A 27,522-nucleotide genomic window follows, 5' to 3' on the forward strand; every position below is an offset into this window, starting at 1 on the left:
AATTCTGGATTATTTTCCAGATAGAATCAATGCACAGCCCCACCAGTAATGAAACAGTACACATTACTCTCTTTCCTATTAAGTTTTTCCAAATTTTACTGTCTTCAGTAACTGGTTGGATTTGAGCTGTTTCATATGCATTTTAATATTCATTTTTTCTGATTATAAGTGATTTTGAAGTTTTTCATTTCTCTATTGAGATGTTCTGTTTCTTCTTATGAAAACTATTCATATGTTTGGACTTTTTTGTCTATGGAGAAATGACTCTGTCTTGAAGATGAGTACATGAAATACAGTGGCAAAAAAGCATTGGCCCTCGATTCAAAAGTCCTAAGTTCAAATTTTACCTATAATACAACCCCTGTGACTCTGGGCAACTCCCCAAACTTCCCTCAGCCTCAATTTCTTTCATCTACAAAAAGATGAGTTTGGACTAGATTAGGGATTCTGAACCTTTTTTTGTGTCATAGGCCCTTTTGGCAGCCTGAAACCTATGGATCCCTTTTCAGAATCATGTTTTTAAATGGATAAAATAAGATATAGAAGATTATGAAAGAAACCAGTTATATTGGACTATACATAATCTTTTTGCCTGTTCAAGTTCACAGACCTCCTAAAATTTAACGTCAGGGGGTCCTTAGGCTCCAGTTAAGTATCCTTGAAGTAGATGGTCTCTGAAGTCCATTCTCTTTGTACGATATAAATCCTATGATCCTTATGAAGTTTGGATTTAAGACTTTCTTTGTTCTCCTCTTTTCAAGTTACTGATCCTCTATTGGCTTTTCATTTTTTTGAAAGTCTTTTCTGCATCTAAAGATGCAATCATGCATTTTTGGGTTGCTTTCATAATAAGGATTCTAGTTCTATTCTAGTTCTTTGGATTCTGATTTCACTAATATGTGTACACACATGCACATATTATATACACACATATATGCATGTCTACATACATACACACACATGCACACATAGGATGTGTAACTTAAATTCTTAGAAAGTTGCCTAAGGCACTGAAGATTTGAGTGACTCTCTCAGAGTCACATTCTCTATTGGTCAGATACAAGACTTGAACTTAATTGTTCCTAGCTGATTCCAAGGGGAATTGGTACTATATTTGAGATCACAGGATTTTTTTTTCTTTAGATGGTACAGGGAACCAATCAATCTTCCTGTTATACATTAATTGCTACAATGCCTTTCCAAACAAGTAAATTTGTGGTATATCAGCATCCTCCCTAGGACAGGAAAGAGAATCTTTGTACAAAACTTGTATATTCAGATAAGCTTTATTGAAGAGTATTTTTCAGCTAATTTCCTAAGTGTAGATTATAATGTGATTGTATAATCTTTAAGCAGACTGTGCATCTGTTGTAACCATTTTGTCAAAGGACATTGTGCTTAAATTATGCACGTGTATATGTGCGTCCCAGATCACACTCAGCCTGAAAAATGGGATCTGTGAGTTGGCTTTCGTATTTGTTTTTTGATGTTACTATGGTGATGAATAGTGTGCTTAATTCCGTCGTTGGAATAATTCTTACATGTAAGGTCACATGTGTTTCTCACTCTAACAGTTGCTCACATTTGGTGCAACAATTATAACACTGTCACTAACAAGCCATTAGTTAGAATATAGAACAAGCAATTTAGGAGAATTTGTGACATAAATAAATTTAATCTGTTGAATTGCCTTTCCTTGCTAGCTAGTGGAGCCTGTTTCATTCAAGCAAGCTTTCAGCCTTTCCATTGCCTTCAGAACTGTACTACCCTTGTATGCTTTAAGTTAGTAGTTGAGGAAGTGAGGGGGAGGGTACAGAAAACTGAGAAAATCTTTCTGCTGAGGAAGACTAGAGTTACTCATCATTTTAAGTTTTAGAGAGTCATTTCAAAGCTTTATTGTATTCACAGAATTTTGAGTGAGGTTGTTTTTTTTAAGTTCATCTCCCATTAAAAATTAAAAACAATTTTGAAATAGTATAAAATATTATGAGTGACACAAAACCAAAATAATTTCTGAATTTTTTTTATCAGTGCTGCCTTGTCACGTCTGCCAAATTGAAGTTTGAGAGTTTCCCATGTAGAGTCAGTGTCCCTAAAAACAATCCCAGATGTCCAAAACCATAGAAAGCTAAATAGGATCTTAAATTAGCCAGGAAAATAAGAACTTGACCCAGGCACAGTAGGTCCTCATGGGAAATTTAAATAATGAAACTTTGTTAACTTGAAATTTAGAACAGGGGCTATACATATTGCTTCTGTAAAGAAGAAGGGGCTTAATATGATAACTTTATTATATATTTAGAAAGAAGAGCAAATTGTTTGTAATAGATTTGCAGTTTCAAATGCAATCATCTTTCTTATTATACTGTTATGGAAATGTTTGTTTTATTCCATAAATTAAAAAAATAAAATTAAAATAAAAGAAGCGATTTGCTAAGCAAAATGATACAAATGAGATCGGGTGAAATATTTAGATCAGTGATTTTAGAGCAGCTTTAATTGCTCTGTTCATTTAGGCAAAATAGATTAATATGCTAAAAGGCAAAATATATTTACCTAGTAATGAAGATAAATTCCTTAAGGATTCCTACAAGGCAAGATTTTGGTCACCTTCCCTAAAGCTAACCCTTCCTCTTATATTTTTCCTCCAGTGAGAGATGATAAGGAAACATGGTTTGGGATTTAGAGCACTTGGGTTCGAATTCTTCATCTGATGTTTACTGCTTTATGACTTCAATCTGAAAAATGATCTGGTTGGCTAGTCAGGAGCCAGTGGTAGAGGAATGATGACAAGCAGTGAATGGAAGCATGAGCATTGGACTCCAGAAGCCCATGATTGTGGTACAGATGCATGTGCCAGAATGACCAGGAGCTGCTTCTCAGTTTACCGGAGGACCAACCCTCATTGTTGTTGTATATTGATTCTTTTTCTTAACTGAGTGAAGACTTTATCTCAGAGCAGGGATACCACTGGAGGAGCATTGATGTTGACTTTACCATTCTGGATGTAGCTGTTGATGATAAAAGGAAGGACACCTTCTTCTAGGGGATATGGGTCTAGGCATCCTGATCCTTCAGGTCAGGGTCATTCAATAGTTGTATTAGCATTATTATGTATTGGCAATGTATTAGCTTTTTTGCTGGGCGGTATGCTGACAAGGAGAACACTATCCTGCCAAACACCTCTATTGCATTTTCTTCCCTTTGTTCTAATTTGGCCCAAGGAGCTCTTCCAGTCCTTGTGGTTACATCCTGAGAATGCTGAACAGTTGGAACTGATTGTACCTCAAGCAAGGAAGTTTTACTGGAAGTATGGTGGTAGACTATTCCAATAGAGGTAGTGCTGAGAAGTTCTTTGTTCCTTTTGAAGTTTTACAGGCTCATTGCCCAAGAATCCTGGGCAATGATTATCAGGATGGACAAGAGGTGAAGGTGTCCAGGTTGTCAAAAGAAATTGTTTTTTTGACAGCAAAGGGAAAATTGGTGAAAAAGAGCAAAGACTAGGTACTAAGAAGGAAGACACAGAGGAGGCAGAAGGACAAAAAGGGCAAGGAGATTTGAACTGATAAATATTACATTGGATATAACTGGAGGCCTCACTTTTGAGCAAGAATATGCATCATTTGGATTTAGCCCAAAGTTCATTCATTCCCTTTGCTAGTAGTATCATCAACAGCTACATTCAGAATGGTAAAGTCAACATCAATGTTCCTCCAGTGGTATCCCTGCTCTGAGATGAAGTCTTCACTCAGTTCAGAAAAAGAATCAGTTAATCCAGTGCTTAGCACACAGCAGACATTCATTAAAGGCTTTTTGACTGACTGCTGGTTATTCATTTCTCTATAGAGCAGGTCAGAACCTTTGATGAGCCATAAAGGATAAGTGCAAAGACTTGGAGATGGAATATGAAGTATGGTGTGAGGCACAGCAAGTAGTTCAGTGTAGCTGGATTGTAGAGGGCCTTGAAGAGAAATGTGTAAGAGGAGTGTATAACGTAGGAAAGGAACGCACCGTGAAGAGCTTTAAAAGCCAAATAAGAGTTTCTGTTTTATCCTACAAGTAATAAGGAGCCCGTAGGGGTATAGAGGAGTTAGTCAGACCCATATTTTAGGAAAATCATTTTGGCAGCTGAATGAAGATGAGATATGAGTGGGAAGAAGCAAGGCAGGGAGACCAATTAGGAGGTTACTGCAGTAATTCAGGTGAAAAGTGATGAGGTCTGAATGAGGGTAGTGGCTATGTGAATGGAGAGACAGGGAAACACTTGTGTGATGTCATAGCAATAGAAATGACAATATTTGGCAACTGATTGAATATCTGAGATAAGTGAGAATGAGAAGTCCAGGAGGACACCGAGGTTGTGATGCAGGGTGATTGAAAGGATAGTGGTGCCCTCAACAGTAATAGGGAAGTTGGGAAGGGGAGTGGGTTTGGGGAAAGGGTAATGAGTTCTCATTTAGACATATTGAATTTGAGATGTCTATGGAACATCCAGTTCTAGATGTCCAATAGTCAGTTGAGGAATAGAGGATTGTAACTCAGTAGAGAGACTAGGGTTAGATATATAGATCTTATAGACATATGCCTAAAAATCATAATTGTACCAGTGAGAGCTGATGAGATCACCAAATAGAGAAAAGAGTGGAGGATGTAAGGCAGTACCTTGGGCTGTACTCAGTGGAAGCTCCAGCAGCATAGCCTAAGAAGGAATTGTCACCTAGTAGGAGGAGAAAAAAGGCAGAGCAGTGTTGTGAAAAACCTGAGAAGAGAATGTATCAAGGTGGTCAGTCAGCTGTATGATCCTTGGCAAGCCACTGAACCTCTTTGAGTTTTAGTTTCCTTATCTATACCATGAGGATAAGAATACCTCTGCCTTTTAGATCCCAGGCTTCCTTCAAGACAGTTCAGATACCACATTCTATAGGAGACTTTTCCCAGTTTTCCCCGGGTGCTAGACTCTTACCCTTTATAACTATCTTCTATGTGTTTTGAAAATATTTTCTTATTCCAATTTATTCACATGTTCTCTCTCCCATTAGAATGTAAGCTCCTTGAGGGCAAGGAATGTGTTTGCCTTTCCTTATACCCCCAGTGTTTAGCTTAGTGCTTGGCATATAGTAAGTACTTAATAAGTGTTTGTTAATTGGCTGATAAGAAAATGTTTAATACCTTCATCATAACTTTGTTGGGATGTTTAAATTAGATAATATATGTAAAATACTTTCTAACCTTTAAAATGCTACATAAAAATGTTATTATTTTATAAAAGTCTTCATATTCATCATTCCATGCAATACAATAATATTCCATTGCAACATAATTTATTCTGATTTTTTCCAATCAGTGGGCACATAATTTGTTTCTTTTTTCATTTACAAATGATTTTCCTGTGAATATTTTTATACAGATGGGCTTTTCTTGATTCAGTAAGTTCCTGAGGGTATAAACTCAGTAGTGTTATCACTGGGTCCAAGATATGTATAATTTTGTAACTCTTTTTTTTCACACAATTCCAGATTGATATCAAAAACAGTTGGACAAATTCACAGCTCCACAAGCCGTGATGAACATTTCTATTTTCCCATAGTTCTTGCGGTATTGAAAATATTCAACTTTTACCATCTTTTCCAATTTGATGGGAATAAAGTGATAATTCAGAGTTGTTTAAATTTGCATTTTTCTGTTAATTAGCACTTTTAAAGTTTTCACATGGCTGTTGAAAATTTGCATTTACTTCTTGCAGACTTTTTTTTTTAAGGACCACTTATCTGTTGAGGAATGCTTGGATCGTAGCATTGTAAATGTAGAGTTGGACAGGACCTTACAACCATCTAATGCAAACCCCTCATTTTACAGACGAGTAACCAAGACATAGAGAGGTTAAGTGACTGCCCTCAGATCATAGAGACAAGAAGTAGTATAGCCAGTATGCAAATCCAAGATCCTCTGACTTGAAATCTAGCACTGTATCTAATGTATTACATTGACACTGAATCATATAAATTTGTATCATTTCCTTGTAGATTTTGGATGTCAGGCTTTTAGGTGATTAATGCAAAAATTTTCCTTCTGTCCATATCTTTTCTTATTCTAACTGCATGGACTTTATTTGTGCATAATTTTGATATAATCAAAGTAGTCTATTATGCCTTTTATAATTGTAACTGGGGACTCACTATCCTAAGGGTGGTTATAAATTCTTCTCCTCCCCTAAGCAGTGAAAGAGAAATAGATTTTTAGTAATGTCTTTAATTTTGACATCACCTACATTTTCTGCTGTATGTCTTCCCTTTCCTCCTTCCCAGAGACTCACCCTTTATAACAAAGAATTTTAAAAAAGATGAACAAGAGAAAAAAATTCAGCAAAACCAATACATAAGGGGAAAAAATCTGGAATTTTGTGCAGTGTTCCATACTTTTTTATCCCAATTCCTGCAAAGGAGCCAGAGGGAAAAGTACTGTTTCATATCTATTTTGGGACCAAATTTGGCCTTTATAATTTTTGCAGTGTTCAACTTCACATGTTTTTTGGTAGTGTTCTTTCCATTTATACTAGTATAGTCATTGTGTATATAATTTTCCTGATTCTACTTAATTCCCTTTGCATCAGTTCATGTAAGTCTTTCTATGCTTCTATATTTTTATCTTATCTTTTTATATTCTATATATTATCTTTCTATATTCATCATGTTCATTATTTCTTACAGTACAGTAACATTCCATTACAATTCATGTGCCACAGTTTGTTTAGCCATTATGTAACTGAAGGGTATCTACTTTTTAAGTTCTTTGCTAAAAGTACTTAAAATGCAGCTATAAACATATATACCAAGTATACCAAGCACTTCTTATGGGCTTTTATTTAGATTGTTTGTCCCTTTGGCATTTATTATATAGACCTAATTTTTATTTAGTTTTTTTTTCCCAGAGTTCATATTGAATAGTTCTTTCACCAGTAGTTGTTCTATTGGGTTTCTCCAAGACTAAACAGAATCAGCATTTGTTCCTAAGTTTTAATTGTCTATTCTATTATGCGGATTTGTTTTGGAATATTTTCATCCAGTACCAGTTAGTACTGATAATCACTACTTTACAATATGATTTGAGTTTTGATAACACTAAGCCCCTTCTTTATTAATTTTTTTGTTTCCCTCTTTTTTATTCCATATGAATTTTGTTCTTTTATTTAATTCAGTGAATAAGTATTTGTTATTCCTTTAGTAATTTGATATAATATTAAATCCATAGATTAATTTGGTTAATGTCATTTTTTTTATTATATTGCCTTAGCCTAGTCATGAAAATTGAATGTTCTCTTGTTATTTTAGGCTTCTTTTAGTTCTTTACCTAAGGAAATTTGATCATAATAATGCTTAAATGTCTTTGGTGAATTTAAGCATCATGTGATTTCTCTGCTTATGTCTTTTGACATTGTGATTTTTTTTATTGTTGCTTTGTCTAAATCATGCTTGACAATTATTTTTAATAACCACTTGAAGCAGAGTTAATTTTGTTCTAGGCTTTCATTTTCTCTCTGTTCATGCCTTTATTTAAACATTTTTTAAATGTATTTATCAGCAGCAGGTTATTGGGTTTGGTTTAATTTCCCATTCTTAGCTCCATTATCTAACCTGTAGGAGTTTTATCATTTACATTTAAGGCTGTAATTGTTAGGTCTGTGTTTTCCTCCATCTAATTCCTTCATATTGATTTTTCCCTTCCTCTTTGGTCCATCTGGTTGTACTAATTTTAATACTTGTACTAATTTTATCCCAGTCTTCTCCCACATGCTCTGCTGTGCCTCCTTCCTTGGTCATTTTATTTGGTTTACTAATTATTATCTTACTTTTTAAATTGTTTACTTTTTCTCTTTTTTTTCTCTCTCTCTCTGTCTCCTAACCCAGATAAGCATAAGGTACAAGATCTTCCTTGTCCTACTCTTCCCTTCACTCCCTGACAATTTACCCTTAAATTGAATATCATTCATTTATGGTCTTTTCTTCTGAGAATTATTTACTTTGACCTCCTCGTTTTTTGGTTTTCTAGTTAGTTTTGAAATCTAGTATCCCTTTCATGGGAAATGTGTTCTTTTAATTATTCTCTCTCTGTTACTCATAGAACTCATGGATTCTGGAAGAAAAAAGCTTTGTTCTCTCATTTGTCCATTCAACAATGAATTTAGCTACCTGTTTCTTTGTGTATGTTTTATATTTTGAGATTTCTGATGAGCCTTACTCTCAGAAATATTAATTCATGAAGAATAGTAGAAGTCATTCTCTATCCCAGGTGTCCTCCTATTCCATGCCTGTTCATTTATGTATGGTAAGGCCTATATATACTGCCTCTGGACCTATGTTGTCCTTGCTACTCTCACTACTAGGCACACCTGTTAGCCACTACCTCTCCTTTACTAGGGTGGGATGTGGTACTGGGAAGTATGCCTCTTGTTTGTGGGATACTTTCTTGTAGGGGAAGGACAAAGACAAGAATCATAGATAATGAAAAGTTGTAGAAGGGTTTGTGATCCATATTGGTGGAAAGCATACTTGGCCAAACTAGTAAAATTGCATCATCGTCAAAGTAATTCAGTTAAATTCAGAAATTATTTATTAAAGTATATTCTGTGTGTAAAACACTATACTAAACACTAAGGACATAAAGGAAAAAAATGAAACAGATTCTGTCCTCAAAGAACTGTCCTCATGGGGGATGCAACCTATATATAAATAAATATATAAATATTTAAAGAAATTATACACACACACACACACACACACTGTTTGAAGGAGAGGGAATACTAAAAATTATGGTGATCAAGAAAGGCTTTTCTTAGGAACTTAGTTAAACTTTGATGGAAGCTGGGGTTTCTAAGAGGCCTCCAGAGATAAGGAGGTTGCTAAGCAGAGACATAGAATTAGAAGACAGAAAATTGAGTTCAGAGACTGGTTAGAGACTGTAACATAGAATATGTTCATAAAAAATGTGAAATAATTTTGGAAAGGCAGATGAGAGCCAGGTTGGAGAGTTCTTGGGACGTAAAGCTGAGGATTAAAAAAAATCTTTCCTAGAGGTAAGAGTACACCACTTTTCTGTATTGTAAAGAAGGTAGGACTATTAGGTAATGAGGCTGATCACAACAGCCACACACAAAATCCTCCTCATTGCTTTTGAGCCATATCTCATAGATTCTTTCTCTTTGCATGACTACAAACCCCCGGAAGACAACAGTTGTCTCATATATCTTTGTATCTTCAACATAATATCAACATACTATTCAACATTTTAGGTATAATGTTGGAAATAAATATGGAAGATCCTGTGCTTTCCTTGTTCTCCTTCCAGTCTTGGTTTTATTCTGAAAGTAGGAAGCTCTGACTCATTGTGAATTTTCTGCCAAGTAGATAATCAACTCAGGATACTAAGAAATACCTCCCTATGTCTTAAAATTGAGGATGTTGTGTTGCCAAACATTTACACATTCACACCAAACATGTGCCGAACAAACACAATAATAACAGCAGCCAATGTTTATATAGCCCTTTATGATTTGCAAAGCACTTTGCATAAGATACCTTATTTATTTCTCAAAATAACCCCGTGAAGTTGGCAGGACAGAAGTTATTGTCAAATGAGAGATTGGACTAAATGCTCCATATGGTTCAATCCAGCTCTAAGTCTTATTATGCTGTTATTCCCAGTGGACAAAGAGGTGGCCTTGGGGCCAGGAAGGCCTTGCTTGGTTCAAGTCATGCTTCTGGAACATACTCTCTATGTGACCCTGGGAAAATCACTTTTTTTCCTTTTTAATTTTTAAATTAACTAATCTATTTTTAGTTTTCAATATTCACTTCCATAAGCTTTTGAGTTTTAAATTTTTTCTTCCTCCCTCTCCTTTCCCCTCCCCAAGATGTTATGCAGTCTGATGTAGGCTCTACATATACTTTCTTATTAGACATATTTTCACATTAGTCATGTTGTAAAGAAGAATTAGAATGAATGGGAAGAGCCACGAGTAAGAAGAAACAAAACAAAACAAAAAAAATAGAGAGAGCAAAGAGTATGCTTCAATCTGCATTTAAACTCCATAGTTCTTTCTCTGGGTGTGGATAGCATTTTCCATCATGAGTTTTTTGGAGTTGTCTTAGATCTTGTATTGCGGAGAAGAGCTAAGTCTATCAAAGTTAGTCATCATACAATGTTCTCCTGGTTCTGCTCACTTCACTCAGCATCCATTCATATAAGTCCTTCCAGGTTTTTCTGAAGTCTGCCTGCTCACCATTTCTTGTATCACAGTAGTATTCCATTACATTTATATACCACAACTTGTTTAGCCATTCCCCAATTGATGGGCATCCCCTCAATTTCCAGTTCTTTGCCACCACAGAAAGAGTTACCATAAATATTTTTGTATATGTGGGTCTTTTCCCCTATTTTTATGACCTCTTTGGAATATAGCTTTAGAAGTGATATTGCTGGGTAAAAGGGTATACACATTTTTATAGACATTTGGGCATTGTTCAAATGTCATTTTTCTTATCCAGTATTTCCCTATATCAGTAAACTCACAGATTCAGTCCCCATCTATCCCTATCTCCATCCCCATGCCTGTCATCTTGCCCATGAACTTCCCTATTTCCAAGATCACACAATGGCAGGGCCAGGATTTCAATCCAAATCTTCTCTGAATCCAGGAATATATATCCAATAATATAATCCAGTACTATAACAAAGATGCAGTTACTCCACTACAAACAATGACATTATTTCCATATTTTCCATTTATTAAGGGCCTGCTGGGTAGAAAGCACTCTATGAATCGCTTGAAAACAAAAAAAAATAGATGAAACAAAGTCTCTGCACTTATGTGACTTGTAGTATGGTGGGGTAAGGGATAAGATGCAAAGATACTATAAAATATTTTGAGATTAGTGCATCAGATTGTTGCAAAATAGTTCCTTATGAGGTTTGAGAGGAAAAAACATATTATGCCTAAAACTGAACTCATTATCTTTCCCTTCAGACCCTCCCCCTCTTCCTGACTTCTCTATTACTTTTTTTAATATAAATTTATTTATTTTTAGTTTTCAACATTCACTTCCATAAGTTTTTGAGTTCCAAATTTTCACCCCATCTCACCCTTCCCCCCACCCCAAGATGGCATGCATTCTGAACATCCCTTCCCCTAGTCTGTCCTCTCTTCTATCTCTTCCCCCACCTTCTCTTATCCCCTTCCCCTTCTATTTTCCTGTAGGGCAGGATAGACTTCTGTGCCCCATTTCCTGTATTTCTTACTTCCCAGTAGCATGTGAAAACATTTTTTTAAACATGTTTTTAAAACTTTAAGTTTCAGATTTTCTTTTTTCCTCCCCTCCCCACCCACCTTCATTGAAAAGGACTTCTGAAAGAGCTTTTATTTATATGGCATAGCTATCAGTATTTATGATATTAGGAATTAAAACATTTTAGTATTTTTATGAAGCTAGTTTTGTCCTTGTGGACCCCCTCAAAGAGTCTTTGGGGCCCCTTAAGTTTCCCTGAACCACAGTTTGACAAACAGTAATCAGTGCATCAGCAAGCAATTATTCAGTGCTTACTATGTGCCAGGAATTGTTCTAAGGGCTGAGAAGACAAAGAAAAAGCAAACACAAGGCAATGCCTACAAGGAGCTCACATTCTAATGGGGAAAACAGCATGCAGATAATATGTGCGTACAATGTGAATGGAAGCAGATCTCCGAGGGAAGACTCTACATGTTTGAGTAAGGGAGGGGATGGACCAGGAAAGTTTTCTTGCCAAAGGTAGGATTTGAACTGCGACTTGAGGAATCTAGGGAGGCCAGGAGGTGGAGGTGAGAAAGGAAAGCATTCTAGGTATGGGATAGCCAGCAAAAAGGCACAGATCTGGGAGAAGGGGGATCTTTTGTGAGAAATAGGAAAAAGGTCGGTGCAGCTGGATCACAGAGCACATGAAGGGGAATAAAATGTACTAAGCCTGGAAAGGTAGGAAGGGGCCAGTTTATGAAGCATTTTAAAAGCCAACAGGATTTTATATTTGTTCCTAGAAATTGAAAGGAACCGTTGGAGTTTATTGCATAGGGGGGTAACATGGTCAGACCTGTACTTTTGGAAGACCACTTTGAGACCTGAGTGGAGGATGGATTGGATTAGGGAGACATTTGAGGCATGTAGTCCAACAGCTACACTATTGCAATAATTCCCTCGTGAAGCGAGGTCAAGTTTTGACAAGTGTTTTCATCATAATAATCTTGTGAGATAGGGCCATACTGGGCAAAAGAGTATGACCTATATCCTTGGGAGGCAATAATGATGATTGCTCATATTTTTCTAGAATTATGAGGCTTAATGAGCACTTTCCTTATATTCATTAGCAACTGCTGAAGATTGTTGTGCAGGAGTGACATCACTAAATCTGTGTATAAGAGGATAATTTTGGCAGTGATCTAGAGGGTTAGGTTGGAGCATCATCATTCCCTCAACCTACTAGACTGAAGGTCATAAATATAAAGATCTTATTTTTCTCCTGAATATGCTTTTACATAGACTTGCCTGAGTTTTAGAGGCCCTGGTCTTGGGAATGCCTTTGAAACCTTTTTTATCCAGGTCAGAATTGGAACATTGTGAAATGGAAATGAAAGAATGAATGCTGTGTGTGTACTGAATTTTTCGTGTATCCAGGCTCTGTCTAGTTAATACCAACCAACTTTATACATACATGGCTTTAATCTTCTAAATTCTTTGTGTTTTCTCATTTTGCCAAAGAATACTATAGGGAATGATTAGAAGCAGTGATATTGTTTACTTACAGAGCAAGAAGAGGAAGTCTTGGTTAACGCCTTAGAAAAAACAAGGGAGAAACTTTGTACAATGCTGAAATTGACACATAGGGTCCCACCCTTTCTTTTGATATGCAAAGGTCACTTGGCATCCAGAAATAAGCTGCAAAGAATGCTGTCCAATACAACTTAGTGGAGTATAACTAAATGTTATCCATGAGGCAGTTTGAATTTGCTTTGGGGATGGAGCTATAAGAGGCAGAATTCATTACAACAGCAGTACCTTGAGACTGCCTAAAGCACTTACATCTATAAACAATAAGTTATAGTGTTAAATTTACAAGATAAATAAATACAGATGATTCCAAATATCCAGGTAGGAATTTGGATTGAGAAGAAACAAGTTGTTGTATATTTGTTACAAAACCTGGTCATAAGAAGGCCTCATATAATGCCTATCTTTTCCAAAGAACTGAAATCAGAGTTATTTTCATGTGAATTCAACAAACATTTATCAAGGGCTTACTGTATTCAAGACACCATGGTAGGTTCAGGTGATACAAAGACAAAGCAAAAACTAATCCCTGACTTTCAACTTGGGATGTGATACAATGGTTGAAACAAATGTTTGCAACAAATAAATGTAAAGAAATTTCAGAAGACCAAACAACTGGGTTGGTGAAAGAATGGTGGTAGTGGTAGAGAAGACCAAGAAAAGCTTTGTCTAAGAGGTGGCCCCTGATATTAGTCTTCAAAAAAGGTTGGAGTTTTAGGAGGAAGAAGTAAGGAAGGAATTTGTTATGAGGATGTGAAAAGGCTTGCAGATGGAAGTTGCATGTTGAATTTGGACAATAGTTTGTAGTCCAGTTTGGCCAAAATGTGTAGTATTTGAAGGGGAGTAATATAAAATCTCTGAAAAGGTAATAAGAAGCCAGATTGTGGAGGATTTTAAATGCATTTAAATTAGAGGCAGTAGGAGGGCCTATGTATGTATGCATATATGTATGTACATATGCATTACTAGTGCCAGGAATTGTTCTAAGGGCTGGGCTCTCTGTCTCTGTCTCTGTCTCTCTCTGTCTCTCTCTCTCTCTCTCTCTCTCTCTCTCTCTCTCTCTCTCTCTCTCTCTCTCTCTGTCTCTCTCTCTCTCTCTCTGTCTCTCTCTCTCTCTCTGTCTGTCTCTCTTATAGGACAGTGACATGGTCAGGCTTGTGCTTTATAGTGAGATGCTTTTGGCTCCTGTGTACTGGATGACCTGGAGAGAAAGAGACCAATTTATTGCAAAGTAGAAGTGATGAGGACCAGAATTCTAGGGCAATGGATTGGTTAATGGAGAAAAAGGGATGGATATGAGAGATTGTTGAGGTAGAATCAAAAAAGACTTGAAACTGATTGGATATGAGGGAGAGAGTAGACACAGTGTTGGTTATGATGTTGTCAGCCTGGGCAGTTGGAAAGATATATAGCAGTTTGGAGCAGGGCAGCACTGGGATGGAGATGATGAGTTTTGTTTTGGACACAGTGAATTTGAAATGTGCCTGTTGGACATTCAAAGGGAAATGCCTCACTGGCGATTGATATGGAACTGCAGCTCAAGAGCAAGAATAGAGCTGAATATATAGATTCAGGGATCACATTTATATGTGCATAATGAATAATAGCTAATATTTATATAAGGCTTCAAGGTTTGAAAAACACTTTACATATAATATTTCATTTGATGTTCGTTTTAACCCTGTGTGGTAGGTGTTATCATTATTTCCATTTTACAGATGAGCAAAATGAGGTTGACTGAGTGACTTCTTGAGGGTCACACAGCTAATCAGTGCCTGAGGAAGAATTCAAACTCAGACTTTCTGATTCTAAATCCAGAATTCTATTGTGCCACTTAGCTGCCTCTAGAAATGATAATTAAATCCATGGGAACTGATGATATGCCTGATATGATATCACAGAGAGAGTAGAGACTGCACTTTATGCTGTTTTATAACATCAAACTGGCAGATCTAGTCAGTCCTTTTTTGCTCTTTTTGTCTTTTCCTTTCTATTTTCTTCTGGAATGTGCAGGAAACTTTAATTGCTACCCCAGAGCACTTGATAGCTTCATACTTGTTCACCGGGCCTAGAAGAGAGTTCTTGGACTTCTTTTGATTTTTATTTCTCTTTATGAGTATGATCAGAGATCAAAGAACAAAGGGTAGATTTTCTCTGACCAAAAGAGCATCTGGGAGAGGGGTGGAGTACCCTTGAGAAGTACATAGTAGTTACATGTGACCCAAGAGGACTGACTATTCATGCCCTTCCTGAACCCCTGACTCCTGGTCAGAGAAATTGTGGTGGGTAGTAGGGAGAGGATTTCCTAGGTAATCTATGATTCTGGCCATCATTCTGGAGAAGAGAGCTTGAGGGAAATTCAGTAATGTAGAGAAGAAAAGGATTGCTGAGCAACAGTGAGGATTCAATTGAGATTATGCTGTATAGTATACTACACACTGGACCCAATCAGCATTGTATCACAACTTAATCGCAGTAGTGTTTAGTATGATGTAAGCAAGAGCAGAGAAGGTAGATGGTAGAAGTGACTCAAGGATAGAGTTTGGTAAGATGTGACTGGCAATAGGACAAGGAGGATGATAGCATGTAGTTGAACTTTGATCAGTTATGTAGTCAGAACTATAAAGGAACAAAAATGAGAACAGAGTGACAGGAAGGAATGGAGGTTATGGTAAGGATAAAGAAAAGATTTAGAAGAACTAGGCAGAGGGAGAAATATAAGGATACAAAATTATGTTCCCAGATTTCTATATCATAGAGTGGAGAGCAGATAGATCAATCAGCCAATCAATCAATAAACATTTATTAAGCACCTGTTGTGTGTCAGGCACTGTGCTAAGATAGCTACATCAAGAGTATGATCACCCCTCAGTGTAGTCCAAAGAATCTTAATTTTTTTGTATCATTGACCCTTTGGCAGTCTGATGAAGCCTGTGGACCCCTTCTCAGAATAATGTTTTTAAGTGTATAAGATAAAATACAGTGGATTGCAAAGGAAATGAATTATATTGAAATATATTTTTAAAAAGTAAGCTCACAGACCCTAGGTTAAGAACTGCTGGGTAGACTGAAATTGAGTAAATATATAAGTCTTAAGGCAGTTGTTGAACTAAGAGGACAGAGTATTTCAAAGGACACAACCATGTAGGTTGAAGTTCATGAATATGAAGGCTACGGTTGGAGTAGAGAGGAAGAATGTGGGATAGGTGTTCATTTCCTTAAGAAAGGAAGAGGACTGTGGCAGGAAAGTGGTAGATGACTACACTGAAAATCTGGATTAGGTAATAAAGAAGATCAACAGTGAACCTCAAGAGAGGCGAAATAGCTGAAGAGACATAGTGAGTTTCAAGGAGTATTACTATTCCTTCTTATGGCTCAGTGTGTTGGAGGCATGAGACAAGGAGTACCCAGTAGTGGAGAGCATGACCAGAAAAGTATCTTCTAAAGGAGAAGGTTCAGTTTGATGGTGATGATGATGATGATGATAACTAGCATTTATATAATGCTTTAAAGTTTGGAAAGTGTTTATATTATTTTGCTTGATCCTCATAACAACCCATTGAGGTAGGTTCTTCTATTACCCCCATTTTACAGATGAGGACATTGAGGCAAACAGCAGTTTAAATGACTTGCCCAGCCAGGGTCACATAGCTAAGTAAGTGTCTGAGGTAGAATTTAAACTCAAGACTTCCTGACTTTAAGTACAGCACTTAATCCATTATGCCACATATCTGCCTATGATGGAAAAAGCATCAAGAGAAGACATCTAGGAAGAAGGAGAATTTGTTAGCAACAGAGTGGGGCTTCTAAAAGTTACAATGAAATGGGAGTCGATGAAAAGGGAGGGTATGAACTATGGAAAGATAGGGCTAGAATGGATAAGTATGAATAGGTGAAGAGAGAAGGGAAGGATCTTTTCCCTCTGCAGACATTAATTCTGAATCTTTCATTCAAAGAATGAAGAAAGTACCGGTTCACTGGGGCTCTAGGTGCTCAGATTTCTATGACGACTGAGCACCATTCAATGGAGCTGGGAGTGTAGTTATTGGTAGGAGACAGCAGGGCGTTCTATCCAAGCCCCTGGGTCAATAAAAAACTGGTATTCCTACATCCAGAAGAGGACCTTGTGCTGGAAGGCACACTGTGTTCCCATGCCAAGATAGTGGCACCTGTACACCTTGTTCAAGAGACATCTTGTATATTCCCTTCCTAGTCTTTGAGTCCACTCTACACTCTGTCTTTCATTCCTTTGCCTTTACAGGGGCCATACTTAGTGCCTTCCTTTTCCTTTGCCTCTTTTGAGATGCAGCTCAAGCATAATCTTTGTGAGCCTTTCTTAGGCCCTTTGAACAACTAGCAAAAGGGTACAAGCTACCTTTATTTAACTACTTCTTCAGGTTTTTTTTTGTTTTGTTTTGTTTTTTTGGTGAGGCAATCAGGGTTAAGTGACTTGCCCAGGGTCACACAGCTAGGAAGTGTCAAGTGTCTGAGGTTGGATTTGAACTGAGGTGCTCCTGACTCCAGAGCTGGTACTCTATACAGTGTGCCACCTAGCTGCCCTATATTTAACTACTTTGTATATATGTTATTTATTTTGTGCTGTGCGTGTGTGCATGTCTCCCAGTAGAATGTGAGTTCTTGGAGAGGAGAGATTGTTTCATTCTTTGTACTTGTATTCCCCCACCCCCATCCCGCTCCAGTGCCTGTCACAGTGTCTGGCACACAGTAGGTGCTTAATAGATGGTTGTCAAATTCAGTCATTTTGAAAATGTGCAGGGTAGGTTTTCTACTACCTTCTGTGCCCTGAGGCTAAGATCTGTTATGACTTTAAATACCTGCTTTTAGGAACAAGTCATCTACTGCCTCTGACTCTGAGAGACTGAAGATCTATGAAAGCTTTGAGTCAACTTTGGAGAAGACCTTACAGGACTTCTGGCCCCTTAAGGGTATTGATTTCTTATTTATTGTAGGGTAGTGATAATATAAAAAGAGGCTATTAGAGAGCTGTTTATAGCATTAATGGAGAGCTGTTTGTAGCATTCTGAAACCACTTGTATAATACGCAAACTTATTTTAAAACCGCACCTTGAAATTATTCTGATACATATAATATGATTACCCTTTAAATATTAGACGCTTTGGGTTATTTGTGCAATGTCAGTCACATTATGAATGCCTGCTTATTAACCAAGTACAGTTTGTTTCTGGTTAGTCTTGGCCTTGTGTCCACAGGTTTTAACCTGCCAAATTCCCTGTGTAAACATTTTAGTTTGTTTTGGTCCTCAAAAGTAAATGAATATGTTCTATCTTTTATACTGTTTATTTATAGCTGTCAATTGAGCATGCATGTTTTTTAAAAAGTCAGCCTATACACAGATTAAAGCAACCCATCACCTCCCGAGGCTGCATACTCCCCTTTTGGATGGCTTGATTAAAGCAGGTAATCTTCCTCTCTGAACCTTCTACCCACTGCCTACTTCGGTGGCCAAGCAAAACAAATCTAATTCCTCTTCCACTTACATGGCAGCCTTTCATATGCTTCATATGCTTGAGCACATCAATCTTTATCTACCCTTAAGTCTTATGTTCTCTAGGTTAATCAAGCCTTTTGTTTCAACTATTCCTCACTTAGCATGATCTTGAGACCCTTCACCATTTTGATTTTTCTCCCTTAGACGTGCTCTAATTCGTTAGTGCCCTTCCTAAAATACACTATAGGTGTCATTTGACCAAGGCAGAGTGAAATGGGATTATCACCATCCTTGTTCCACTCATCATGCTTTTATTAATGGGGCCTCAGATAATACTACCTTTTTTTTAAAAATTGCTCTATTACCATGGTGATTCATATAGATCTTGGAATTCTCTAAAATTTCCAGATCTTTTTTTACATTAAGTATTGCCTCACCATCCTTTCCCCTCTTTCTCTTTCTCTCCCTCCCCAACCTGTGATTGTTTTATTGACTAGAAATGTAGGAATTAACAATTGTTCAATTTGATGAACTTTTATAAAGTACCTGGAATTTGCAGGAGACCATGGTAGATATTAGGGATACAAAAACAGAAACTAAGTAGTCACTCAAGGGTCATATATTAATGATATTCATCCCTCTCAAATGACATTTGATTTAATTTGTCTCTAACCTGTTGAAATACTTTTTGGATTCTGAATCTTTCATCCCTCCAGTTGTGGCTCTCAGCTTTATGCACCTGTAGGTTTGATAATCATAATGACTGTGCCTTCAACCATGTCTTTTATAAAAATGTGGAAGAGTATAAGGCCTGCCTCAAGTTGACATTGACTCCGAAATGACTATTGTTTGGGTCATTCATCCAGTTAATCAATTTAAGTATCAACTCCCCCCTAGTCCATACCTCTAGCGTGTCCACAAAGTTATTATTGTATTATGTCTCCTCTTCCTCAGAAATAAACTACAAAAGTTGTGGTTCAGTAGAGGGTGTGATGGATCATTCAGAGTTGAGGTTTCCGATAAATAACCAATCCTTTAATAAAAAACATATGCAAATACCTACCAGGTAAAAGCAGTTCCTAACGTAGTTACAAAAGCAGTTCATGGAAGCGTGAGCCAGCAAAAGCTACATGGGCATGGAAGTTAAAAGCAGTCAGCCAGCAGGTTCCATGGAATCTCAGGAGTTCCCTGCCAAAAAAACACTTCTGTTTTCTTCTTGCCAACATCAGGGTCCCAGATCAATCCACCTGGGGTCAAAACTAACTTAGACTTCCCCATTTCTGCACAATAGCTTCTTTGCTTACAACAGTTTCAGCTGGAGTGAGGAAGGGAGGAAGTGAGTACAGTTAACTCATGCTCCCCCAGTTCCACCAGTGGTATCCTGGCCCACAGCAAGCCCAGATCAGTCCTTACATCTTGACATGAAAACTTCCCTTCCTACTCTATCTCACAATGAGTTATTCTCATCTCTCAGTTGACATAGTCTAGCATATAGACTATAGAGCCTATATCATGCAACCCAACATTTGGTAATAGACTGATTATTTTCTAATTATTTTCATGCATACGTATTGCCCCTCCTCTCCCAACTAGAGTGCATGGCCTTCCAAGGCAAAGATTATCTTGAGCTACCTGCAGCAGGTAGTACAAAGGCGAGCACACAGCTGCTACTAACAAATGAGAAATAACTCTGCTTTCAGGTTATTCTAACAACATTTGCATGAGAAAGGTGTAAACATTTCTTCGAAGCAAGCACTTAGTGCTATAGAATCAAAGGACCTGGGTTCATATCCTACCTCTGAAACTTACTAGCTGTGTTACTTTGTGCTTGTTTTGGGCTTGAGTTTTTCCTTATCACTATAATGAGGGCTTTGGACTCAGTGGCCTTTGAGGCACTTGCCACCTCTACAGCTATGATTCTATGGCTGAAGTACTGTTTATTAGTCCTTTTGCAATGAATATCAACTAATGACAATAGCGCATATTTATTAAATTTTACAGTCTGCAAAGAATTTTTCCTCACCAGGAACCTTACTCCAATCCATCTCCATTAAGCTTTAAAGTGATTTTCCTAAATCATATGTCCCATGATGTCAACTCTCCACCCTCTGGCCAATCCTTCCTCCCCCCTCTTGTTCCCACTAAACTCCAGTGGATTCCTATTGTTCCTAGGATCAAACATAAAATTGCCTGTTTAGCATTCAAAGCCCATCATAATCTCCCCCCAACCCCTTCCAGTCTTCTTACTTCCTGCTTCTGGCCTCTTTACTGTTCCACAAACAAGACATTGTATCTTTGGACTCTGAGCATTTTCTCTGACTGTCCTCCATGCCTGGAATGCTTGCCTGCCTCTTCTCTACCTATTAACTTCTCTGGCTTCCTTTAAGTCCCAACTGGGAATCAATGTGGCATATTGCATAGATTGCCAGTCTTATGTTCAGAAACACCTAAGTTCAAGTCTCACCTGTTACACATATAAGCTTTGGGACCCTGGGCAAGTCACTTAACTCAAGAGAAATACTATAAGTTGCAGAGCAGGTGTTGATCTCTGTTAAAATAGAGAGTTTCCTCACTGGGAGTGCCGTATGTTAATGAAACCATAGGTCTAATGTGTTTGTTTTACTTAAAACAAAGGGAGAACTAAAAATGTGCTTTAAAATATTTAGAAAAATAAGAACACTAAATAAGGGCAGAAATCACTCTTGACACCAAGCATTGATAATTGTACATATATTTAAACCAAGAATTATTACCTGTATTAGTTCACCTTGACCTCCTGTGATTCATTTCCTTTCAGTACAGTTTATTCCTGATGAAAGAAGGTATACCAGTTTGAACCACAAAAAAGCAGTGCCAATTTATACAGTGTAGATGCAGTATTTAGAACATTTCCAAACAAATGTAACATTAGATACCCTGAATTAAAAAGTAGGTGTAAGTGTTTATGGGTTGGTTTGTTCACACCCTGCAATAAAATATTGTCAACGAACAGGTCAAATTCCAAGGTAAACTATAATCATATTGGAACTAAATTTAACACATGCTTTCAGTATGGTATGTAAAATATTTAGTACTTTGGCCCACCAGTTCTCATCTATTGATAGTCAGGGAAGGTCTCCTGTAGCTGAGATTTGAAGACAGAGGTTTCTTTCTTCACTCAGTTAAACTTGGAAAGGGCCTCTTCAGTATCGTGTAAGTAAATGGCATAGGAGAGGAAATGACTGTGGTGAGGATAAGCTGTTTAGTCTCATTTTCTGTGTAAAGAGTTCTGAAGTAAATTGTGAAGAGAAGCTTGTTCTCCCTCCTTTTTAGTGGCATTGCGTGTCATTGCTAATCCACCAAGGTAAGTGTAAAATGTAAATCCTGGAGCTGTCTTAGATTTTAAAGGGCTGAAAAGACCTAGGCATTTGGATTTTAAATTAAAATGATTGAAATGTTTGAAGTTCCAGGGTAAAGACTATATAAAAATATGCTACTTTATAATTTGAAATTATTTATTTTATGGTATGTTGATATTTGTCTGAGACATTTAAGGATATTATTAAAAGGTCCATTTTATTCCAGAATCAGTTTATTTTCCCATTATGGTTTGGTATTAGAAACACTACATATTTTTTATTCTGAGATAATACACTAGATTGTCGGATGCAGTTGTATCGTCTTGATAATAGTATGCAAAACCCACAGAAAATGTATGTCTTTTGACTTCAGTTGCTGCTGAATTAGAAGACAATAGTGTTTTACGGATTTCTGTGCAGATGTTATTTTTCTAAATATTTTAAGTGAATTTTGGTTTTAGGAGCTCAGATACCTTTCAAAATAAGTTTGATTTGGACTGAATTAGTATAAGTAAGAAAGTACATATATTAAAAATGTAATCAACTGCAAACCAAATAACTTCTCTATCACATTCTCCTTATCACTAATGCATTTTCTTGTAACATCTCAAAGGATAGCATTGATAGCAAATATAGTCATTTCCCTTATAGATGAATATTTATGTTGTCTTTAAGATTTGCAAAATGTTTTATATACATTATCTAATTGATCTCAGGAACTCCAGTGAGTATTATTATCATATTCCTCAATGAGGAATCCAAATTGCAGAAAGATTAAGCAGCCTGTGCATGGTAGTGCTATTAGCGTCAGAGGTAGGTTTCAAACCTATATCTTTTCTGACTCTTAAATCCAGCATTTTTCCAGCACTTTGTAGCCTCTCACTTAATTTTGTGTGTGTATGTGTGTATATCTATCTATTTATTTATCTAAAATATACTTTATTTTCCATGAACCCACATGCTGTGCTCATCGTAGGCATTTAATAAATGTATGTTGAGTTTAATATTTGTCTCTATAACACTGGGTGCCACACTATGATACATTTTCTTGTACTGTATGCTGTCAAGTTGCATTCTACTTCTGTGGTCCACAGTATCTTGGGTACAGAAGTGACAAAAAATATGAAGATATTACTCTATACACCAAACAAGGAAAATATAAACACTATTGGAAAAAAGTCCACTTGTTTAATACGTTGAATTACTCAAAAAAAAGATATTTCACATAATATTACAGTTATGGAGGGGAGGGAACCCATACAACCATGTAAACTGGTAGACATTTATCATGCTTAAACCTGTAAACAAAAAAATAAATAAAATTTATGTTTTCAGATTCATTATGAAGAGTAAATCTAACAATTTTATGGAGACTGATTTTGTGGGGTTTTTTACATCAGTTTTTAATGAATATATAAATATAGGAAACCTTGGATTTTCTCTATTGAAAATCACTGATAAAAGTAAAATTGGTAAAGTTTGGGCTTTTTGTGCCCCTAGACCCTGAACATTAAAGAAAGTCTTATTGATACTTTCTATTTTTATACTGCTGTCACTTCCCAATACTTACCTGCTTTCCTTTCTCCCTCCACCCATAGAACCCTCTCTTACAACAAAGAAAAAAATTTAAGCAAATAAAGAGACATAGGAATTGAGTCTGACGTTTGTAATAACCCACACCCTAAATCAGTACTTTTCTACAAGAAGGACGAAAGTGTGCTACACTATCATTTCTCTATATCCCATAATACATCTTGTATAATCTGAATTCTGTCATCTTTTAGTGTAATTTTCATTTACATAATTTCTAATATGGTTCTTTTGGTTCTGCATTAATTCATACAAGTCTTCTCACATTTATCTAAATCCTTTAGTACTTTCCCAGGCCATATTATTTCACTGCACATAATATGTGTATTACCTTTTTACCTAGCACATAATAAACTCTTTAATAGATGCTTGTTGACTTGACTAAAACAATCTTCTTCAAAGTTACCAATGAACTCTTAATCGCCAGATCTGATGGCCTTTTCTCATTTGATCTTCTTGAATTTACACTGTTTACCACCTTTCTTCTATCCCAATACTTTCTTCTCTCTGTTTTTGTGATTGCTTTCTTCGTTCTTATCCTACCTGACAGCCCCTTCCCAGCCTCTTTCTCTGGATCATCATCAATGATCCTAACCATGGGTAGACCTCAAGGCTCTGTACTGGACCCTCTTCTCTCTCTGTGTTCTCACATTTGGTGACTTTATCCCTTCCATGGGTTTAATGATCATATTATGCAGATGATTGACACATTTATATATCTATTCCTAGTCTCACTCCTCAGTTATGATCCAATATCACCAACAGCCTATTTGATATTCAGAACTGATTGTCTCATAATAATCTCAAACTCATATCATCTAGAACTGAATTAATAATCTTTCCCCAAACCCACCCAAATGGAAAAAAAATTATATCTTTCTTTTCACTTACCTCTAACTGAAATTTTGTATTTCCTTCTATTACCTAAAAACATTATTCTGAGAAAGGGTCCATAGGCTTCATCAAAGTTCTTGAGGAGGTTATGGCACAAAAAAGGTTAAGTACCCCAGTATTATGCCATGCTGAATCAGGGAAAGCTTCATAGAAGAGGTAGAATTTTCACTGGTCTTTAAAAGATTGGTAGGATTTCAACAGAAGGGGGGCGGGAGAAGATGGATAGCATTCCAAACATAGCAAACATCATGAGTAAAGGGAAGGAGGTGGAAAATCACAGGATGGGAAATGGGAAATAGTTCAGTGTAACCATAACATAGGGGACTGAGTTAGGCTAGAAAAGTAAAGTGGTGTCAAATTAGAGAGGCTCTTGATCGAGAAGCCAAAGAGTTTGACCTTTTGTTAGACAGTGGCTCTGAGTAGGATTGAAATGGGAAAGTTCTTAGAATTTTTTTAGCTCTCATATGTCTTTTTTTACATGCATATTTTAAATCTTAATGCAGATGATCACATATGCAGAAAACCCAATGAAAGTGAACCAAGATAAAAATTCAGTGCACATCCCAGGGTAGCATGTCTTCAGGGTAGGCAGAAGCAAAGCATTCAAGGAAATGGCGTGATGCTGGGCAGGCGAGTGATGCCAGGTTGAGGAGTATCTTGAACATTAGGTTAGATTTTTAACTTTATTTAATAGGCAGTAAGGAGCATCAAAGAGTTTTGAGCAGAGGAGTGACATGACCATGTAGGCAGTGTTGTAGATAAGAGTGTTGCATTTGGAGTCAGGAGATATGTATTTGAATCCCACCTTACAGATTTACTACTGTATAATCATGATCATGGCTTTTAACCTTTCAAAGCGTGTTTCCTCTTATGTACAATGAGGACAATAATACTTGTGTTACCAGCCTCAGAAGATTGTTATGAGGAAACAAATTATAAAATCTGAAAGTTCTATACAAATGTGAGTTGGAGGTGGAGAAAGTAAAGAAGCAGGAAGATCTTTTAGGGCATTATTACTGTAGCCCAGGAAGGTTGTATTGAGAACTTTTATTAAGATGATAACAATGGGAATAGAGAGGAGGGGATAAATAAGATTTTAATTTTTTCTTTTTTATTGTAATCATCAGAAAATAATTATAAGCAAATGAAAAGTACACTATACAAAAAAGATTATATAAGAAACTGTAAACTTGTTAGATTTATGTATTCATTTAAAATATATTTTAAAGTTAACTAGTAATACAATTGCTTCTTTTTTTAGAGGGGGACATTTCCTTTGGCATATGTTGTTTTTTTGCTTTTGTTTTTACAAATTAAAGCAATTCTGAGGCTTTAACTCACAGCCATCAGACTGTCAGATTGTATCTTTGGGTATAAAGGGGTGAATATAGAATATATGAGACCTGCTCTAACCCTAACCCTCTGCCTCAGAGACCAAGTGAATGGTGGTACTTCCTTCAGTCTTCTGGTTTGTATGGTTCCAGATCTAAAGGTATAATTAAGCAGTATAAGAGTTGAGCCCTCCCCTTTTCTGTCTTTCTTTTGCAAAGCCAGGCAGTCTGGGAATCAGACTAACATTTTGTTCAGCATAAAGAGCTCTTTGTAGCAAATAAAAAAAATTTTTAAAATTCGCATGTAGTTATTACCCTCGGCAATTAGTAGCTTATTCATAGTATGCAAGAATAATTGGAACAAAATATTTCTTAGTTATATGAAGGACAAGAATATATGTTTTGGTAATTAACTAGATTCATGTATAACTAGTAGACTATGAAAATATTTCATTCTAACAGTCGTTTGCTGAAGACCATTTTGTTGTTTCAACAAATATGTTTTAGCAGATTCAAACAAACAAGCAAGTGTTGGGAGTTTCACTGCTAAGTATTCTGCAACCTTCATTGTATATGGTGTCATAGAAAGAGCTTTCAACTTGTCATTGGGAGAGTCCTGAGTTTGAAACATTGTTCTGACATTTGTTGACTGTGTGACCTTTGATAATTCTCTAAACCTTAGTTTTCTTATTTGTAAAATGAGGACAGTGTATTATGTTAGGTGATAATACATTTCCTACTTATGGATTAAACTTAGGGGATAAGATTGTTTTGAGGAAAGCATTTGGTAAAAACACTATGTAAATAAAAGTTGTTGTTGTTGAAATATTTGCTTATGGTATTGGATTGCTATTAGCAAAAGCTTGTGTTAATTCATGATTATTCAACTTGAAGATTATATGCAGACACCTTGGAGCTGCTGCCTATTTTCAGTGTGGAGCTATGTATTTAGTGGTTATGTTTCTGTCAGTCTGGCTGCTGTAGCAACCAGTAGAACTACTGAGTGGGGTGAGGTCAAAGTCTGAAATCAGAAGTGACATCATTATAGAGACATTGCATTTTATATTAACTATGTAAATATATAGGAATAATCTGGGACATGAGTCAGTCAGTCAACTAGAGAAATGTAATTGGAAGGGAGAATGGTGGCCAGGGAAGGAGGAAATAAAACCATTTTCCAGGAATCTTTTTGACTCAACAAATATTTGACTGCTTACTATGTGGAAGGCAGTGTGCTAAGGCACTACTCAGGTATATAAACATTTACATGGGAATAGTGTCTAGCACAGTGGTTGTTGAATGGAATCAAACATCAAAAGGCATTTGCCATGACTTTAGGGAATATTTTATGAGGATTGCTCCATGCTCTTGTGTGAGCATGTGACAAAGTCATAGAATCAAGAAGACCTGTAAAGCCTTTTGTAAAATAGTTGGAATGTACTCCTCTAAGTGACTTTTAAGACATCAGTTCAGTTGTTTTTCAGTTGTGTCTGACTCTTCGTGATCCCTTTTGGGGGTTTTCTTGGCAAAAATATTGGACTGGTTTGCCATTTCCTTCTCCAGCTCATTTGACAAATGAGGAACTGAGGCAAACAGGGTTAAGGGACAGGGTCACACAGTTACTAAATGTCTAAGGCCAGTTTTGAACTCAGGAAGATGAGTCTTCTTCACTCCAGGGCCAACACTCTATCCACTGCACCACACAGCTGCCCCTAACTTTAAGACTTAGACTTATCTTATATTCTTGTACAGTTCTGTCATCATAATCTACATTAGATAGAAGGCCTCTAGGGTCTTAGACAAGAGCCAATCCATCAGGATTGAAGGGGAGTCCACTGGGATGCAGCCCTGCTAGTTTAGACATGTACAAAGAATTGAGTCAGTTAGATACATAGACAACTATAGCATGGCAAGCTAGAATGGAGTATAGTTATCCCTTCGCAGGGGTGAGGGGCATGGCTCCCCTGCAATCTGGAAAATCTGAATAAATTTTTTTGACCCTCCCTTCATACCTGAGAAGAAGTCTGAATATTTTCTTTTATGGGGTATT

General features: G+C 36.7%; 1 protein-coding gene across 4 annotated transcripts in view; it reads left to right on the forward strand.

The window, feature by feature from the left end:
• Nucleotides 1-27,522, forward strand: part of EPS8 (EGFR pathway substrate 8, signaling adaptor) — a 250,410-nt gene that overhangs the window by 71,086 nt on the left and 151,802 nt on the right. The window contains exon 2 of one of the 4 annotated variants that reach the window (XM_078155353.1): nt 17,694-17,794. The exons of the other annotated variants lie outside the window; for them this stretch is intronic. The gene's annotated coding sequence lies outside the window, so the exon portion shown is untranslated. The remainder of the gene's footprint in view (nt 1-17,693; nt 17,795-27,522) is intronic. 4 annotated transcript variants of the gene reach the window in all.

Source organism: Phascolarctos cinereus, unplaced genomic scaffold (genome assembly GCF_003287225.1).
Source record: "Phascolarctos cinereus isolate Bilbo 61053 unplaced genomic scaffold, phaCin_HiC Scaffold_1;HRSCAF=81, whole genome shotgun sequence".
NCBI classification, from domain to species: domain Eukaryota; kingdom Metazoa; phylum Chordata; class Mammalia; order Diprotodontia; family Phascolarctidae; genus Phascolarctos; species Phascolarctos cinereus.